At 41.7% G+C, this 21120-nt stretch overlaps 1 protein-coding gene across 1 annotated transcript in view; it reads right to left on the bottom strand.

The window, feature by feature from the left end:
• Positions 1-12432: 12432 nt before the first annotated feature.
• IRS1 (insulin receptor substrate 1) overlaps positions 12433-21120 on the bottom strand; it is a 63707-nt gene continuing 55019 nt past the window's right edge. The window contains exon 2 of the mRNA XM_043909854.1: positions 12433-16525. The gene's annotated coding sequence lies outside the window, so the exon portion shown is untranslated. The remainder of the gene's footprint in view (positions 16526-21120) is intronic.

Here is a 21120-nt window from a genome sequence, read left to right as displayed (position 1 = left end):
TCCCCTTTCCAGGGGATCTTCCCAACCCAGGGATGGAACCAGGATCTCCTTCCTTGTGGGCAGATTGTTTACCGTCTGAGCCACCAGGCAAGGCCCTAATATATACACTACCATGAGTAAAATGAATGGCTAGTGGGAAGCTGCTATATAGCACAGGGACCTCAGCTTAGTGCTCTGTGATGACCTAGACAGGGATGGGATGGTTGGTGGGGTGGCGGGAGGAAGGCTCAAGAGGAAGGAGATATACCTATACAAATAGCTGATTCACTTCGTTGCACAGCAGAAAACAACACAATATTGCAAAGCAACTATACCCCAACTTTAAAAAAAAAAAGGCACATGAAAAGGTGCTCAACAGGTTCATTATTAGAGAAATGCAAATCAAAACTACAATGACAATCACTTCATATCTGTCAGAATGGCCATCATCCAAAAAAAAAAAAAAAATCTAAAAACAATAAAGGCTGGAGAGGGTGTGGAGACAGGGTGGCGTCGGTGGGAAAGAGCCCGGATTTTATTCTCACTGTGGTTGGGCAGCTCCTTAAAGACACGGTCCACTGGCTTGTACTGGATATTCTGTCTGCCATTGGGTTTGCCTCCTGGAGGGATGCTGCCCAGGATGTAAGACTGCAGATTGCGGTGAAAGGTAGAGATGAAGGGAAGGAAGGAGAATGGGAGGGGAGAAAGGAAAGAGAGCTGGAGGGAAGGAAGGAGGAGGATCAGAGTCCAGACATCCCTACAGCCAACCATCCATACTGCGCTTCAATGCTTCTCTCCACTGCCAGGGGCTCAAGGAAACACCAAGGCCGGCGCTAGTGGGTGGGGAAATCTTCCATCCTCCCACGAACATTTGGTGTCACCCTTGTCCCTTTCCTCGCGTGGTCCTAGATGGTGGCGGGGGCTGAGGAGCCCGGAGATCTCATCACTGCCCCTGACTCGCATCGCTGGCAGTTCTGTCCCTCAGGTCGCCGATAACGGCTGTCAGATGGTCTCCCTATGAAGCAATAAGCTTCCCCAAAACAAAGAGGCCAGCCAAGCTCCAGGAAAGCTGCAGTCTGGACAAAACACACCAGCCTGGAAAAAATTAAGAGTTCATGAGCAACTGAACAAAGGACCTCCGGGAAATGCAACGGGTTAAACACGAGCACACAGTGTTCCTGACGCCGTTGAACGCGCAAGGAGAAAAATCATCACACATCCCTGGTAAGGGGAAAAGAAACCACGAGAGAAACAAGTCCGTGCTGTAGCAGGAGAACTAAAAATAATGCCGTGAGAGGTTGGGCCCGCCCCAAAATGCAGGGAAAAAGAGATGATAGGCAGCAGGGGAAGATGAAAAATGAGACAGGACGAGGGGGCCAGAGCCCGGCCCTTTTGTCTTTCAGAGAGCGCTCCCTTCACAGTCTCGGTGGCACATTCCCCCCGGACCTCCTCCTCTGTAAGAACACTCTGGTCAGGGAGAATCTAGGCTATTGATGAAGCAGACACAACAGCTTCATCTTAAAGATATTTCTTCACTAATTTGGGTCTTAAATCTAAACAGAAGTAAACTCAACCCCAGGGGCCAAATGGTGCAGTGGGTATTTGCTAAGAGACAAACCTCTCTCCAAGAAGGCTCATGGATCAGAACAAAGCAGCAGCTTTCGGATAAGCAAGAAGTATGAGAGTGTGAGACCTGGGGGTCATATCGGAATCCAACTTATAGGTGAGCACGCGTGGAAGGCATGAGCGTTTCTAATCTCAGATCAGATCTTGAAGAAAGTAAAGCAATAATCAGAATTAAAGGTAGAACTAGCTCATATGTTTGTCGTTTGTTATGTCCAGTTTCCTCATCGGTGCCACTTTTGTGCTCAGAAACTGCATGAGTGCATCTCCGAGAAGGGGTGCCATGGTTACAAAATTCCATCTACAGTTTCGTCATAACCTTCCTTGGACCACAGGCCTTTTCCACCAGAAAGATAGACTCCAGACTTTCAACAAGGAAGACTTCTCGTGTCTAAGGCCTTTTAAACTTCACGGTTATAAAAACGTAGACCCAACTGTTCTGGTATGATGGAAGAGATTTTGTCCAAAAGTCACAAAAATGTTTAGAATTTAAATTATTCTGCAAGGTCTACAATGTGTGGGGTGCCAGCTATGGGCAAAGCACTGTATCAAGTGCTCTGCATGTGGTGAGAATGCCTTGAATGCTCTCCAAACCTCTGCAAAGTAAATGTCATCAGCCCTATGTTCCAGAAGGTAAAGCTATGGCTCCAAGTAGTTGAGCAATTTTCAGACAGTCCCCTGGCTAGTAAATGGGGTTTCCAGGGTGGCCTAGGATTGACTAATTCTAACACTACAGCCCTTTTCTGGAACAAAAAACGCATCACTCCACAGCTACATAGGAAAAATTAAATGGCATTGACAAAAAAGAAAAAATTAAAGGGCAGATTTCATCTTTGGTGAAAATCTTTGATAACTGATTATGTTTTCATTGGAGGCTGAACATCATAATGCAATACACACAGCGGATATAGTCTTCTTACCTGAAATACCGTATTGTAGTTTCCTAGAGAAGATACTTTGAGTTTATAATCTCCAAAGAGAAATGGTCTTTGTAAATTTTTGGCTGGGGTTTTCCTTGTGTCATGAGGATCAACTCCATTGCCGGGGCACCAAAGAGTAAAAATAGATTTCCCATTAGTAGCAACAAGTAGGAGTTGTTTGTCAGCCAGAAGGAAATTCATTCTTTTCCTGCTTTAGCTCTTTTTCTGCCAGCAATTAAGCAATGTTCATCAGAGGGTGAGTCATAGCCAATTTCATGTACTGGTAGAATAGGTTGTTGTTGTTGTCGTCCAGTCAGTCAGTTGTGTCTGACTCTTTGCGACCCCATGGACTGTAGTACAGCTGGTTTCCCTGTCCTTCACTATCTTCTAGAGTTTGCTCAAACTCATGTCCATTGAGTCAGTGATGCCATCCAATCATCTCATCCTCTGTCATCTCCTTCTCCTCCTCCCTTCAATCTTTCCCAGGATCAGGGTCTTTGCCAAGGAGTCAATTCTTCGGATCAGGTGGTCAAAGTATTGGAGCTTCAGCCTCAGCATCAGTCCCTCCAATGAGTATTCAGGACTGATTTCCTTTAGGATGGACTGGTTGGAGCTCCTTGCAGTCCAAGGGACTCTCAAGAGTCTTCTCCAACACACGGTTCTATACTCCTTTCCCAATTTGGAAACAGTCTGTTGTTCCATGTCCAGTTCTAACTGTTGCTTCTTGAGCTGCATACAGATTTCTCAGGGGGCAGATAAGGTGGTCTGGTATTCCCATCTCTTTAAGAATTTTCCACAGTTTGTTGTGAGCCACACAGTCAAAGGCTTTGGCATAGTCAGTAAAGCAGAAGTAGATGTTTTTCTGGAACTCTTTTGCTTTTTCGATGATCCAACAGATGTTGGCAATATGATCTCTTCTAAATCCATCTTGAACATCTGGAAGTTCTCGGTTCATGTACTGTTGAAGCCTGGCTTGGAAAATTTTGAGCATTACTTTGCTAGCGTATGATGAGTATAATTGTTCGGTAGTTTGAACATTCTTTGGCATTGCCTTTCTTTGGGATTGGAATGAAAACTAACCTTTTCCAGTCCTGTGGCCACTGCTGAGTTTTCCAAGCTTGCTGGTATATTGAGTGCAACACTTTCACAGGATCATCTTTTAAGGTTTGAAAGAGCTCAACTGCAATTCCATTGCTTCCACTAGCTTTGTTCATAGGCCCACTTGACTTCGAATTCTAGGATGTCTGGCTCTAGGTGAGTGATCACACCATAGTGGTTATCTAGGTCATGAAGATCTTTTTTGTATAGTTCTTCTGTGTATTCTGGGGAAAAAAGCCCAGTTTATCAGAAATGTTTTCGTCACTCCAGAAAGGCCATGGATTCCAAAAAATCATTTCGTGAAGGGAGAATACCCAAACTCAACCCATCTGTAGAGCTGAGGGGAGAAAGTGGTGGGGACAAATTTCACTGATCTAATATTTTGCCATAGACCAGCCCCTAAATTCTATAAAAATTTCCTAGCACACCACAAAAATCACGAAATTTTCTGATTCTAAGATGCCATCTCTCTGTTTTGAATCTTTAATGACTGTACTAGAAGTCACAGACACCATGCCCAGGAATAAAAAATACACAGTCATACCCAGGAAAAACACTACATTTGCTTTTAGAGTGTAGACAAATTTCTGGATCTCAGGTTAAGATCAGATAACCTTTATATTTTATAAACAATGAAGGAAAGAGCCAGAGAGGAGTGCTTTGCTCAAAGTCACTCAGCGGCAAAGCAAAGATGAGAGCTGAAGTGTTGCACAGTCACTAAAAGAAATACCCCCATCAGAGTCTCATCTGTCAAACATTTCAGCAAACACAAATAGCAGGGTTACTCTATTCAGGAAGAAATTTGTTTAGCTCAGCCAACCTCATTTTCTTTTTCAAAAGATGAAGTAAACCAGATTCAGAAATCTAATACTTTTTTTACATATGGGGCAGGAGACCCTGCTAACTGGAGTAGTTGGTATGTGGTAGTGATGAAAGTAGTATGTAAAATTAAAGGAACAATGTGAATTTAAACCAGAAACTTGCTACTGATGTAAAAAACAATTTAGCCATTTTAGATGCATCATTAACTTTTCCTCCTAGAATTTTATGATGGGGTGGGGAAGGAAAGGGGACTGCGGTGTGCATGTGTGTGTGTGTGTGTATAAGTGGTGTGATATGGTGTGTGTGTGTGTGTGTGAGATGTGCTGTGGAGGGTGTGTGTGTGTTTTGGCTGCCATCCTCTGTGAAAAGCAAATGTTAAGTTGTACTTAATTGAGCTTCAAGAGGTTAAAGAGAGATAGCTGAGGAGCACTTGCACCCAACCTAAGAAGAGCCCCCCAGAATCATCAAAAAGAACGTTAGACTTGGGAGGTGGGAGTGGGGGAAGGGAAAATGTTGTGTCCAGCAATGGGAGTGTGAATCAAGAACTCTTCCCATGGTTGCTTAAGTAAACAATTAATAATATGTGGAAGAAAAAATATATATTTTTAAATAGATTTATTGTCCATATATTAGCACCTGAAGAACAAATAAAGTAAGTCAGCAGATCAAACCAGTCAATCCTAAAGGAAATCAACCCTGAATTTTCATTGGAAGAACTGCTGAAACTGAAACTCCAATACTTTGGCCACCTGATGCAAAGAGCTGACTCATTGGAAAAGACCCTGATGCTGGGCAAGATTGAGGGCAGGAGGAGAAGAGGGCAACAGAGGATGAGATGGTTTGGATGGCATCTTTGACTCAATGGACATGAGCTTGAGCAAACTCTTGGAGATAGTGAAGGACAGGGAAGACTGGCATGCTAGAGTCCATGGGGTCACAAAGAGTCAGATATGACTGAGCCACTGAACAGCAACAAAGTTTAAAAGAAAATGAAGTTAAAAAAATAATAATAATAATAATTAAAAAAAAAAGAAAAGAAAATGAAGTTAACAAAAGAGAGAGAGAGAGAATTTTCCACAGGGCATTTTCTGACAACCCTGCGTCAGAAATGTGTAGCAGGATTTCAGTGAACATTTCTTTTTTCCAGGTTCCTTGTCTTTCAATTGTTGAAACTCTGGAGTTGGACGGGACTGAGTGGGAAGGTCAGCACTACACATACCATCAAATGACCTTAGACAGGTTCCCTTCTAGATCTAAGTTTATTTTACTCTTCAAAATGGCGTTATATGCAATATCTACAAACATTTGGGATGAAGGCGTAGGAGCTGATCCATGAACAGTGACAGGCATGTAGCAAAATGCTTGAAAATGTGAGCTGTGGGTGTTCCTCGGGTTTTCACTATATCTGATCCAGAAGGAGTTCTGAATTCATGGGCAGGAGACTGGGGCCCTTAGGTCCCTGACTTTACCTAAGAACAAGGAGTTGTACCACTGATGTGTAAAGGATTTAACCCTTTCAGATTCTCTGATGCCTTCTGGTCTCTTTGAAAGCTGGCTACAGGAGCCTTTCCACCTGGTTGCTCTGATTCCCACATTCCAGCTTTCTGGTCCTTATAGCTGTCCCACTTCGATGCTGTCTCTGTCCCAAACTCCCCACTTGACTCTCCGGGTCGACCTCAGCCACCCTCCAGGACAGGACTTCCCAGCCTGTGCACCCACTTCATACACTGCAGACGGGGCCATGAGAGCACCACAAAAGGTGCTAACAGGGCGTTAAAGCCCTTTCAGGATCTGTTTTAATCAACCTGGTACAGATACAGTTTTAAAATAAAGTCATGTTAAATAGCAGTGGAACAGAAATTCAATTTTCTTACCCACAAAACAAGTGGTCCAGACATAGATCACTTTCAAAACAAATATGAGAATACCACGGGAACAAGAACTGGGGCAGCAGATGCAGGAGATGTGGGTTGATCCCTGGGTCCAGAAGATCCCCTAGAGTAGGAAATGGTAACCCACTCCAGTATTCTTACCTGGAAAAATTCCTTGGAGAGAGGAGCCTGGTGGGCTACAATTCCATCCATGGAATTGCAGAGTCGGACACGACTGAGCACACACTCTCTACTTTGCCACATCACAGCACTTAATGCATACGAGCTCAGTCACGTCTGACTCTTTGTGACCCCATGCGTGGACTGTAGCCCACCAGGCTCCTCTGTCCATGCAATTTTTCCAGGTAAGACTACTGGGATGGGTTGCTATTTCCTCTCCATAGCACATAGTAGTTCCTCAACAATATCATGGATTTGATGAAGGAATAAATAGTGGGATTTTATAATTTTAAAATACCAAGGAGTTGCTTTCCAGCCTAATAACTTATAACAATGGTTCTTTTTTTAATCCAATAATCTTCATCCCATAGGTTATCAAGTATTATCTTCCTGACCAGAATCCATGCTCTTGGCACTGTTTTCATTCTCAGCACTGCAGTTGATGACAAGTTGGGAAAAGAGACTGGGAAAGGATGCCTGTTTACTGTCTCTCCCATTGGTCGAAGTCCTGCTATTCTGGAGACCACAGTCTATTTTGAACCTCCTTTAGAATCTCTTCAGGAAATCCTCTATTTGAAAGCGATAACTTTTAATTGACAATTTGTGCTTTTTTTTTTTTGGCTCTTAATCTAGAAAAACTGAGGCACCAAGGACAAAATATCATTCTAGATTTACCCTAATTCAGCTCCATGTGCTTCATTGTAAAAGTATTTTAGTATTTGTAGGCAAAACTTAAAGAAGTCCATTTAGCACTTCAACAATCAACCACACAGGTTGATCCTTGGGTTGAGAAGATCCACTGGAACAGGAAATGGCAATCCACTCCAGTGTTCTTACCTGGAAAAAGTCCATGGACAGAGCAGCCTGGTGGGCTACAGTCTGTCCAACAGCACTGTAATTCTGGCAGCAGATCCAGAAAGCTCCTTGAACAGGTTCAGGAGAATTTCAGAAGTTCACGAAAGGGTCTCTGTCTCATCCCAATTCTCTCTCTTAAAAAGCAGTGATTATAAGGCTGGACCAACCTTTTTCCATAAAGGACCAGATGGTAAGTGTGCTACTTGGGGGACTGTTTGGTCTTTGTCAGTTACTCAACTCTGCCACTGTGGTGCCATAGGCAATATGTAGATGAATGAGCAGACCTATGTTTCAATAAAACTTTATTTACAGAAACAGGCTCCTGGGCTGGATTTGGCTTCCAGACCATAGCTGGCTAACCCCTGATTGACTGATCACGGAGTGTTGTGATGTATGGTAAAACCAGCACATGGGGATTCACTAAGATTCTCATCCAATTCCCTTTGTGTTTTATGGAATATTTTTTTCTTTCTCATCATGAAAATCAGACATGATCAAAAAACCCAGAAAATTTAAAATTCATCCATAATGCCATCAAACATGCCACCACTTGTAATGTTTTGAGATTTTTGTTTGGGATTTTGTTTTATAGAATCAGGATAATGCTGTATTTACTGCTAATCTACCTAGTTCTCATATTTTTATGCTGTTTTACATTCCTACTTTATAGATTGTGCTTTTTCAGGAGCCAGGAGAAACTCCAGAAACGTCATCATTTCTCTCACATTTACAATTAGAGGCTGTGGGACTTGAGATTTGGAGAAACTTATACAGAGAAGGGAGCAGAATGGATACTGCCTAGTGACTGCCAACAGCACATTCCACCAAGGTCAGGGTGTAGAACAGCCCCAGAGAGAAGGAGTGTGTCTGTGTGTGTGTGTGCACATTGGGGAAACAACTTGTCACTAATATAGCTTCCTGAGGCCCCTGTTAAGAATCCTTATGTCGTCAGGAAATTCTGTAGGTAGTATACAGTCCAAGTTTTGAGACGCACTGTGGGTTCATGGGGTTCAGGACACATCACCCGCAAATACAGCTCTTTGGCCACTGAATATTTTAAGCTAAATGAGTCTGAGAAAGCAGCAGCAGCAGCAGGAAGGTCACTCTGACCTTCTCCTGCCCTTCTCCCCTGAAACAGGTCATAAAACCGTCATGTGAGAGGTGCCCTCAGAGCATATACCTCAGAGGTATACTCAGAGCAGAGAAGCATCCTTATCCCCAAAGACAAAGAGATGCCAAGAAGAATGCAAACAGACAGGACTCGCTAAGTTTCCCCCAGTTTGGTACACTAGCCCACACTACTTATCCTATTCCTCCACGAGGGTCTACACTCATCAAATGCAGTGCAGAAACACTTAGCTGTTTCTTCAGGTCCTTAGGAAGCCAGGGCACCCATGTCATGTAAAAATTCGTACATCTCAATTCATAGGTTTTTCTCTGGTCAGTTTGCCTTTAATTTTCAGTCCAAGCCAGGGACCTTCAGAGAGTCAAGGAAAACTTTTCCTGCAGGGCATATGAGAGAGGGTATTCCTATACTGAGGCAGCTTTGACCATTCTATCACTTTAAGTCAGGACCCTCTCCAGCTCAGATGACCCCACTTTTTCCTATCGCCAATCTTGGTCATTGATCTAACAGTCTCCCTACCAGAGAATGTAAGGAGCTCTGATTGAAAGGGTTTAAGGAAGCAATATGTAAAACCTGATGCCAAAGCACACCACACACACACAGGCATCTGGATTTTTTTTTTTGTGGCTTTCACATCTCACCTACTGTCCTGGTATGTTCCTGAAATAAAATTATCTCTGTTCTGTTGCTGGGGACTATGTCCGTGGCTCAAGTGGTAAATAATCCACCTTCCAGTGCAGGAGAAGCAGGAGATGGGGGTTCAATCTCTGGGTCGGGAAGATCCCCTGGAGAAGGAAATAACAACCCACTCCAATATTCTTGCCTGGGAAACCCCATGGACAGAGGAGCCTGGCGGGTTACAGTCCATGGGGTCTCAAGCAGTCCTTGCTGAAAAAGGGCGAACTTTTTGTTGGCTTATTTTTGGCCATGCCGCACAGCTTTCAGGATCTTAGTTCCCCACCAGGGATCAAACCCTGTGCTCCCTGCAGTGGAAGTGCAGAGTCTTCACCACTGGACCCCCAGGGAAGTCCCAGGGGTGAACTTAAGCAAACCACTATGGAATCAGAAAAAGATTTTTTACACTAGACACAAAGATAAGGAATTGAAATAAATGTAATAAGGGTCTGTTACTTTGTAGGGTGAAAGTTATCAGTTGGAGAGAGTTTTTCTTCCTGGCTCCTGTGAAATTGTATTTGCTCAGTACATTAATACAAGGCAGGTGAAATGATAGTATTTTTAATGTACAGAATTTAATTTTTTTTAAGTACTTGGAAACCAGAAACTTGCATTGGTGAAGATGGGAATACAAACTTTGCCATTGCTCAGTCCAGGGTTGAGAGGCTGGCCATCCCACAATATCCCGGGACCACATCATGTGCCTTCTCTCTTCTGCTTGCCTTTCTGGGAAAGAAGGATCAAGATAGTATCTACCTCTGGTTGCTAAAAGGGTAAAATGAGATAACTGTTGTGCATCCTGGCGACTATGAATGCAGAATAAATGCTGCTATTGTTTATAATAGAATCAGTGAGATAATTACAGATTCTCCTTGCCTGCTCATTCTCACAGGCATCTTGCTGACAACATCTTCCTTGCTAGTCTGTTCCGGCATATGTGTAAGGGTAGTAAGCCAATTATTGCTATAAGTTGGACCATTAATTCACTCTAACTAGACTTCCCTCAAATTAATACTAATTGGTGATGTTTACTTGTAATTTCAGTAGAAGTTAGAGTGATGTTTGCTTTGCAATACCACTGGGAGGGGGAAAAAATCATGTTTTTTAAAAGAATAAATGGAGGAAGCCAATATAAAGTGAAGAGGCAATAATGACTTCAAGCATTTATTCAGTCACGTTGTACGTGACTTCTGAACAATAAAAATATCATTTACACTGCATGCCAGGCAGAAGGAAGAGTCTCTGACCTGGTGTACCAAGTAAGGGTAAGAAAGGCAGAAATCTGTCTTTTTACTCTCAGTGGAGCATCATGCTCATCAAACAAAAATTAATTTAGAAAATTATATCTCAAATCTGTTTCCAAAGTGTTCAATAATTTGGGTCTGCCCTAACAATATGAGACACATCCATCATATGTTTGTTTAAGCAAGAAAGCTCAATTTGGGAGGACCTGGGGAGTTGGCTGTTTATATATTGGTCACATAGTTTATTATTTTCAAAAATCCTTGATATTCTATCCCTTCTTAGAGCGAAAACAACCCAAAAGACTCCACTTGTACAGAAATCAGGATTTTCCAAACGTGCCAACCACAAGGGTCACCTATTTAAATACACCTTCCCAGGCAGCTCCAGGGGATCAGCATTTTGAGTAAGTGACTCCAGTCACCAGATAAGCTTGAGCAATACTTCCCATACCCATTCTCACCCCTGACCTGTACTGCAGTCCTGTATTTATAGAGAAGATAAAAAGCAACTGAAGGTGCAAGGAACTGAGAGAGTAGCAGCAAAACATATACATTACCATATGTAAAATGACAGCTAATGGGAGGTTGCTATATAACAAAGGAAGCTCAACCTGGTGCTCTGTGACAACCAAGAAGGGTGGGATGGTGGGGGGTGGGAGGGAGGGACAAGAGGGAGGGGACATAGGGCTGATTTAGTTGTTGTTTGGCAGATATCAACACAACATTGAGAAGCAATTACCCTCCAATTCAAAATAAATTCTAAAAAAAGGAAAGCAACTGATACGCAGCCCCACCTCAGACAAAGCGCATCAGCCTCACAGGAGGTGGCCTGGTCATTTTTGTTTTTCAAAAGCTACTCAGATCTGCATCAGAAAAAGCTTTATTGAAGATCATCAACGCTCTTCTATTATAGCAGCTCTCAACAGCTCAGAATCCACCTGTAATGCAGGAGACCCCGGTTCAACTCCTGGGTTGGGAGGATCCCCTGGTGAAGGGATAGGCTACCCACTCCAGTATTCTTGGGCTTCCCTGGTAGCTCAGACAGTAAAGAACAACTCTCCTGCAATGCAGGAGACCTGGGTTCGATCCCTGGGTTGGGAAGATACCCTGGAGGAGAGCGTGGCAACCCACTCCAATGTTCGTGCCTGGAGAATCCCCGTGGACAGAGAAGTCTGGTGGGCTACAGTCCATGGGGCCTCAAAGAGTTGGATACGACTCAGCACAGCAACAAAACACCTATCTTTCCACCCAGGGAAGGATGGAGTTTTGCTCCTCTCTATCTTCCCATTACTTCACCACCAAAAGCAACTCACAGTCTGTCTTTTCAGAGGACTTTTTCTTTATCCTCTTGGCCACTGGAAGCCAGGTGAAGAGGGACAGGATGAGGTAAACCTATCCATTCAAAAATCATTTATTAAAGCATTTAAACAGTGTACACTGCTCTTACGCAATCAAGTGGCCCAGAAAACTTTAATTGGTAGTTTGTTTCATGTCCCATAATAGAAAACATGAAGGATCACTAGCATTCACATCCGTGAATTCATTTAGACAGTTTTCTTTAATTAACGATGAAGACACTACAGTTCTAAGTACCAGACAGAATCAGGGGGGAAAGAAAAACTGAAAAATAAGCATAACACTCTAAAGGAAACTTGGAAAAAGTGAATCTAAATAAAAATATAGACCTGGCCTGGTACCCATTACATATATACATCATACATATGTTATACACATATATACAGTAAATGTTTTGGTAGCAATACAGACCATGCATTGGTCCTTTTGAACACAGATGAAGTAGCACCAGAAGCAGCGCCACCATCTTAAGATGATTAAACCTAACTGCACACACATCAAATGAAAAAATATGTATGTATTTAATTTGGCCCACCCTGTAGCCAAGAGGTGTAAGGAAAGAACTGTGTAAGAAAAATGGTTCAGGGAACTACATTCTTAAGCCAATAGCCAAATTCTAACAAGAAAAAAAAAAAAAAAACCACTAAAGATGTCCATACAAATTTTTCTGTTTACTGAATTTGTCCTATCACATAGCATCTTGATCAACACTGAAGAAATTAACAACAACAACAAAAAAAACAGAAGTAAATAGCCAAAGTCTATAATACCAAGATCTCTTGGTATACACATCACAGATGCCACCAACACACTAGGAAGACAGCTCTCCAGCCATGCCTTATGTTTTTCTAATCATACTAGCTAATTCTAAGCTCTGGATTACTGATAAATTCATTAAAAGTAGGGTCCAACACCTCCAATATCATTCCACCTACTCCCAGCATCTAAGTTGATGCTCTGGTTACAAGTAGGGAAGAAATCTAATATGCCATCTGACCCATCCCTTGTCTGTCCCCCCCTTAGGAGACTGATTATATATAGAGCTGTGGAGGGACCCTCATGATCCTCTCTGACTTGGCTTTAGAAATGACCAATGGCTCCAAGTGTTTAACCTGTTGATGGTCTGCTGATTACAAGGCTCTATCTGCCCTCCACGACTAAGCTTACAGAGTGGAAGTCTTTCCTCTTACAGTTGGCAAGGTCCTATTTCCTCACATCCCTAGGAGCGTATGCTTCTTCCTTTCGAATTTCTCAGCAAGCTATATAAATGCAGCATTAACTCCAACGAACATATACGAGGCCCTAGGAACGGTGACTCTCCCGTCAAGTCACCGCAAAGGATGGAGTGTCTATCTGGCCTGGATCCATTCTCCTTCCCATGCCTTCCAGAGGGTCTCATCTTTTCTGAGTCAAGGTCTCCATCCGTGAATTGTTTCTAGTTCCATTGCCTCCCTGTGTGACAGGCAGACCCATAGAGCTCTGCTAAGGCAGCTGGAACACTGCACATTCATCTCATTTTTTGTGGCTCTGTCATCAGTGGATGATGACCTTCCTCCCCCCATTTTGAAACCACCTGTAGTAAATAAAAATCCGTTTTCAACTACATGGTATATTGCATTCAAGATGCAGGACTGAATAAAACAGGGCTTCAGCACTGTCAAATACTGTTTCTTACGGTTTAGTAAAACTGTTTAACACTTTAAAGATCTCAGATTTAAAAGATAGCTAGGAGGCAAGCATCAGGGAAAGAAAAGTTAAAAATCCCTACTTTTGGCTAGATGATTTTGGGAAAATTCACTTTTTGCAGTCAACGTCAGTTCGTCAAGAGAGTCCCTGACCTTTGAAAGTTAGCAAGAAATAGCCACAAATGTAACATCAGTACTGAATTGTCATTATTGACTCAGGTGGTTGATCATTAATGGATTCTCTTCACTTTTAGCTGGTTCTAGGACCTTTTTTTCCCCCCAGGATAAAGATATCATCAAAGTCATGGAACATATTTGTTCTTTCCACAAAGGAGAATTTTAAAACTCTGCCTAAGTCTCTAAGAAAGAACACTGTGAAAGGTTGGTCTCATGAAGAAAAAGCCACTAACTTATAGGTTAACCAGAGGCCACTAGAAGTCCCATTAATGTAAGCCCTTGGCTGGCCTACAAATACTTTGAAATGGATAAAAGCCAAGTCTCCCAAATAAGAACTGAACACAAGGACTTAGCAGCTGAAGGTCAACCCCTCACGGAGACAGAGCATGAGTTTTTGCCTTAAATACCAGCAACTTCCAGTTTTAAACGGGTGAAGTTTGATAGTAACAGCAGACCCAGCCCAGGGACCACTAGGAACAGCTTAAATAGGAGTGTCTTACCTTTATACTACATGACTCAACAAAACAGATGATAAACAGAAACCAAGAGGTGTTTTTTCCAGTCCGGTTCATTTCTTGTTGTCACCCAAAATATGTTAATAATCCCACATGCAGAGGTACCTTGGTAATACATATTCAAAGTTTAGGTTCCTTGAGAAATAACCACCTTTATAGGGAAGTGGGTGGGGCTGACTTTGTTCACTGATCTCTCTCCTTGACTACTTCTGTCCTCAAGGGAAGAGAGCGGGACAGCTTGCTTCCTTCCTACACCAGCGAGAGTATGAGTCAGAATACTTGAAAAATAAGAGCTTGACTAAGAAAGTCTTTTTTATGAAAGGGTACAAAAACAAAACACTTTCATATCAGATTTTAAAAGTCGGTGGTGTTCCCTCCTAATAGGAAATGATGTCATTCAGCAAGTTCCTTGAAAACAATGGGTTCTTATGACTACAGACCTATTTATCTTAGAAATTGATGGGCATGCAAATGCTTAGAATCTGCAATGGTGAACATTGTACAACAGTCTGTGAGGTACATGTCATCCAGCTGAATTAACAGTAACACGGGCCTCAGCAGGGGAAGGGGTCCACTGATTTCTATTCCCTTTTGAGTAGAGTGGGAGGTTGGCGGGGGGTCCCTGACCCGTTGATGAGCAGCCACTGAGATGGCCCCCAACCCTGGCCCCTTCCTGGCAAACCCTCCCCCAACCAGGGAGCTCAACCCTTCAGTGAAAGAAAATCTTGCTCCTCTCAACAGCAGGGCTGGGGATTCCTGATAGAGCATTCACACAGACTCCAGGAGAGTCTGATACTAGACTTAATTCACTGAACTTTTAGGAAGTTTCCCGATCAAAAGATTCAAAACTCTGTAGGCAATTTCTTTTAGTACGTTCATTGCCATTTCTCTTTCATGAGGAAAAATTCTAAGATGTGTGTACTTTCCAAACAAGAAAAGGATTAACATTTTCACTGCTGGCTAGATGTTTCCCTAGCAGGTCATTATGCTTTGATGTGCTCTCTGCGCCCTGGGTTTTAACTAATCACACACCACCAGTAGCCTGGTGACCAGGCTACTGGCCAGGCCAGTAGCCACCAGGGCAAATGGACCAAATTACATTCAGTTAAATAATGTAACACTGGACGTTCTCAGAAAACATGAGATAAGAGTCTTAAGGAAAGTGACATATAGTCCTGGTCATCGTGAAAAACATGTTCTGGAATTTTAATTTCTGGTTAGCAATGAAAGACAAGTACTCACTTGTCTTACATCTTTCTTGAGACAATGCAGGAAATGAAAGATCCTAACGTGTGCAACAGGAAAAAAAAATTTGGTGGCAATGGGAACAGGAAGCTTACAGAAGTGGGGGAAGGGGGAGAAGAAAAGATCAACAGTCTCTAGTTTATTATGAATAGAAAGAAATTTCCAGAATTTACAAACACCCACATTATTCATTCCAAAGAGAGCTTTTGATTCAAAGGGATCACCCATGTCTCCTCCTCTTTACAGTATATACAAAGGAAGACACTGATTGCCTTTTCTTGTAATTTTGCTTCCATTCAATTGCCAATTTTAAGCTGACACTTGAAAATACCCAGCAGAATATATCCTTCTTCAGTTTCATTAACATGGCCTATTGCCTTACAGGAAAAAAAAAAAAAATACAAAATTAAGATCAATTCTTGTAAGGATCTCAGCTCAACATCAAGGCTATATTACAAGAGATAGTATCAGCAAATAGAACTATACAATTGAGAACCAAAATCTATGGCACTATGATTCTTATTATATTACTTTTCTGAATTACAATCTTAAAACAAGGATCGTACCCTATTCTACTCTTGTTAGCCTTGTTTTAAGCATTTGCTCCACTCTTTACAATAGAACACTGTATACCTCAGTTCCACATCCCCCCCAAAAAAGATGTGCTGTAAGAAAAGTTACATTTTAATTAAAAAAATTACACATATAAATCAAAAACCTATGTTAAATATTTAATACTCTCTCCACCCAACGCTAACAGTTCCATAGGAAATAATTTACAATGATGCTCTGTCGTACACGGTTTCAGCAGCAGATGAAATGTGTCTTGTAAATGCAATGAGTGTAAACTCATTCTCCTGTGGCACGGTGGCCCATCAGCTCATGTGGCCAGCTAAGTCCTTAAGGTTGAAGATGAAGTTTATGCAGACTCATTGTTCTGGGGTCACAGTGCTTTTTTTCTTGGCACGATATAGAACGTGCAGTTCAGTCAACAAACTCCTGAGGATTGTGTAAAGTAAACAAACTGAAATGGGTGCATCGTACCATCTACTGAGGAGGAAGATGTGAGGTCCTGGTTGTGAATCATGAAATATTTAGAGTCTGGGTACCCATGAGTTAAAGGAGGATTTGCTGAGGTCATTTAGGTCTTCATTCTGAAAAGAAAAATGAAACAATTCGTCATCATCAGCATCTCAAAACACACGTTCAATCATTTTTTTAGGGTTATTCTTTAAAAAGGGACAGCGGGACAGCATGGGATAAACCGAACTTACAGGCACAAGCAGTACTGAGTACTTCAGAAAAATAAACAAACTGTATTTAACTTCTTTTTTTCTTTCAAAATGCAAGAGTCTAAAGCAATCACAAACTCACAATAGTCAATATTAAGTCAGCAAACCAATCGATGTGGTTTGGAGGTTTCAGAGGTTTAGGAACACAAAAACACAGAACACTTTGATGTTCTTATGATCAAAATAAAAACGTCCACTGCAGCTTTCATGTAAAACAACTACAAAATATGGTAAGCAGGTTACCGTCAGGCTATGCTTAATCTTCTTTTGATTAAAAGGCAACTGGAGATTTTAGAATTTGAAGTTGCAGGGTTTTCCCATTATAAAATCTGAAATTGGTTTTTAAGTTGACATTGGTTGATAGGAAAATTCTAGATGCAAAAGAATGTCTAAGCAAAAGAGACCTAATTAATCATTAAATTTTAAAAGGGGGTTCTAATTTAGGTCTAACAGAGATAAGTTATTCTGGCAGAAACACAACATTTCTTCTACGCAGTTTAAAAGTCAGATTACAATGAGTGTTACCCATTCCCCTCAGAAGGAGACCCCTTCTGAACCTTATGAAGTCTCATTTGCTCTCGTCTTAACATTAGAAAGTCCTTCTGAGGGCCTTATTTTTCACGTATCAAAAAGGTATCTATAGAAACATCAATATTTATAGGATGTCCTATAAGCAGGAGGTGGCACAGCAGAGCTAATCAGTAAATACCTGTCAAATAAGTAAATGGTTGCATTAAGTACTATCAAGGCTACAATGGTGAATTCTGCTATAGGCTCTGCTTTCCAGAAATTCTAGCAAGGAATGTAAGCTTCATTCACAAATAGAGAGAATGCAAAGTAAAACCAGGATGAATCCCACAAAAGGTGCAATAGGCAAAAAGCTGTTTATCAGTGGTCCCCAATCTTTTTGGCACCAGAGACCAGTTTCATGGAAAATAATTTTTTCCAGGGCTGCAGAGAAAGGATGGTTTTGAAGTGATTCTCATAAGGAGCGTGCAACCTAGATCTCTTACATGCACAGTTCACAGTAGGGTTCCCACTCCTATGAGGATCTAATGCCGCCACTGATCTGATGGGAGGCAGAGTTCAGGCGGTAATGCCAGCAATGGGGAGCAGCTGTAAATACAGATTAAGCTTCCCTGTCTCGCTCATCCATCACTCACCGCCTGATGTGTGTTCCAGTTCCTAATGGTCTACAGACCAGTACCAGTCCGTGGTCCAGGGGTTAGGGACTCCTGCCCTAGATGTACAGAGGAGGGAAGAATGTTTCTAGCTGGGAGTGTAAAGTAAGCACTGCACTGACACAGTTGGCTTGGTTTGGAAGCCAAGAGTCTGGAGATGTGGAAATGGTGTTTCAGTGGTGGCACATAGCAGGAACTCACTAAATATGAGTGGAACGAATGAAAGGGACAAGGCGTACGTCCCACGGAGGGCACAGGACAAAATAAGCCCCGGGGGGATGAGCACACAGCCCTGATTGGGCCAAGTGAGGAAGGCAGTTTTGTGAGAACACAGGGTATCTGCAAAGGGGAAAGAGGGGAGACGTCTACAAACGTAGGTTGTGTAGATGGTAAGGAACCGTGAATGACAGACCAAGACGTCTTTAAATAAGTGAAGGGACCACAAGGACATGCTTTGTGATATGATCAGCACACAGCAGTAATGATCCATGTCCACGACAAGGACAGCAACAGACCTGAAAGTCCACACAAGGTAAATGTTGACCAATGCAAATTTTTTTTTCTTTCTCTGCCTCTCTCTCTCCTCTTTGAGAGCATGGCTGGGACCCACCAGCATTGATCGTCTAACCACTGAAAGAACCTGAAAGAACCACTTTCAGGTAAGCTGAAATTTACCAGATGAGGATTCAAGTTTTACTAAGAGATTTCTGTTCATTTCATAGTATTAACTTCAGTCCTAAATGACAGATAAAGTCTATGTTTCTACTTACAAAGAAAAACTTGACATGGAGACATGAAGGTAAAAACAAACAAACAAAAAAGCAAAAAGCCAGGCTTATCTCTTTCATTATCAAAGAGACAGGATTTACTTCGTGTGGTTGCTACAAGTGAAACAATAACCTAGCCTTTCCAAAACCCCAGAGATCTTACTTTCAAGTTTCTTCTGAATCCATATTGCAATCTATCAAAATGTTCCTACCAGGATATCTATGTACAGCTTAACACAGCTTCATACATCCTAAAATTAGGTAGGAAGGCCATGTTTTATTAAAAGGCTTGAGACAAACATACTGCCAATTTAAAAAGTCAAGGGTATGCTTTTGATTTTACATCTGGCTCTCATCCAGAAGAGCTGAATGAACAGCTTAGCCCAGGAACAAACTATAACCAGTTGTGTCATCACACATGCCAACCTGCAAGGATGCACAAGGGCGGAAATTGGGGCCCCTTTGAGGAGAGGAAAAGAAACATATATGGTCCCTGGAGGCTGAAATCTATTGCTTTGGACCACACACACATACCCTTGCACCCTTGAAACCATCCTGGTAATTTTTCACAAGTAGTATGTTCAAAGGGCAGGAAATCAAAGGATATATCAATTCCATCATACACTGTCCCCTCCAAAAAATTTTGGCATACTACTTTTCAAAGTCTTTATCGTAAATTCTGATCAACACAGGCCTCAGTCACTAATGCTACCTACCAGTGCCAGCTGGTCTAGGAATAAGGTAAGTGAGAAAGTGGTAGGTAAGGCTGACATGGAAGGGATAGGTACAGAAGCTATCAATAAGCAAGAGAGGAAAATTTAAAGGGACAGTCTGAAGTTTGCCCACTGTTTATTTTTGTGCAAGCGTGTGTGTGTGTCTGTACATAAAGTTTAGCTACTGAGTAAACAAGACAGATTTTTCACAAAGATCCTCAGTGAGGACTCTTGCACACAGCCACCTCAGATCTGCATACTTATTCCAAGCATGCAGCATTGTTCAAAGCATTTTTGGAATGCCTTCTTCAAGTCCCCTTTCTTTCTTGCAACTGCCTTCTCAGCTTTGGGCATACCCTTTTGAATGGTCTCTATAGCAGCCAGCTTGGCCCTTGGAGGGCACATCTGATCTTTGGAGACAGTCAAAAAGCTCTGAGACCCAAATATGGTGAATAAAAGAGCTGATTAAGCTGGGTAATGGTTCCCAGTGAGGTATTATCTAAAGCCAAAGAACTCCAAAACTAAAGTTTCAACAACATCACTGTAGAGTTTTGTTGGAAAGGAACTGTCCTAACTTTACAGACAGACCTTACAGATGCCTCACGGGACTTCAGTTTATCTGTCTATATCCCTACCACTACACACTTGCAATCTATACGGCTGAGCTTGAATAAAGCAATCCACTTGAAGAAGGGCACCCATGTAAATTTGTTTGCATGCATGGCATGATATAGTGACTAAACGACAAAAATAGACATCATCTATGAATGTATATTCATACATTTTTGCAACTTGGAAATATGTTTAAAAAAACAAAAAGCAATACCCATCCATTCTAAGCTCCTATAGTCATTAAATGCAATAAACATCTGCTGAGTGACACAAATACAATGGTAAAGACTGTAATAGAAAAAGAAGACATGGGTAAAGTGTGTTTAATGCACTTTATATATACCATTTCAAGACTCCCAATCAACCACACAAGGCAAACATTGCTAGGATGTTTTACAAAAACTCATTTGTAGCACTCATAAACTGGAAACAAGAAAAAGCAAAACATATCCTTGGAGAAGAACTGTGCAAATATCAAATGGTGATGTTCCTGTGATATATTCTCTCCAGTTACATCACTGGGGAATAACTTTTGAACCCAGAAATACGATGCACCTGTCACAAGATTTAGTAGCAGGAAATTACATTTTGACAAAAATTTCATCACCACATCAGCATCTATGGTCCGCATGTGTCTTCTCACAGGATAAAATCCGCCTAATCCTGTTGCCAGTAATGAAAAATGCAATTTTTAAAGCATTATCAAATAAGTCAACACTTGACTATGCTACTTGAGACCTATGGATTATTGCATTATTGTATCCAGTAGGAATTTACATCTCCTGGACTCGACCCACTTAAACTCTTGGCTAGAGCTGAAAAACAAATAAAGCTTCTGCTGCCTTTCACACTGTCTCGGCCTACTGATTAGTCTCCACTGGGTGAGCAGCTGAAACAGCATACAGTTATGATATAAATACAAAAGAAGGATCTGCGCCTTTTCAGCAATGCATTTTTAGTCAAACCCACTGTCTAAAAGTTTTTATCTTGTATTTAAACACCTTGAAACTTCCTGCCAACTTGTTAAGTGCAACATAGTTGAAATACCTGGGCAGAACATCACTTTCTATTTTACTAAGAAAACAGAAGTAAAAATATTGTAAATTGCTTGGCTGTTGTCATGCACTAAAATGTAGCCAGAAAGAAACTCTTCCTCATCCAACTATGGCAGAAAAAAAAAAAAA

The sequence above is a fragment of the Cervus elaphus genome, chromosome 8 (assembly GCF_910594005.1).
Source record: "Cervus elaphus chromosome 8, mCerEla1.1, whole genome shotgun sequence".
Lineage (NCBI taxonomy): Eukaryota > Metazoa > Chordata > Mammalia > Artiodactyla > Cervidae > Cervus > Cervus elaphus.
The sequence above is the reverse complement of the archived record's forward strand: the minus strand, read 5'-3'. Positions and strand labels throughout refer to the sequence as shown.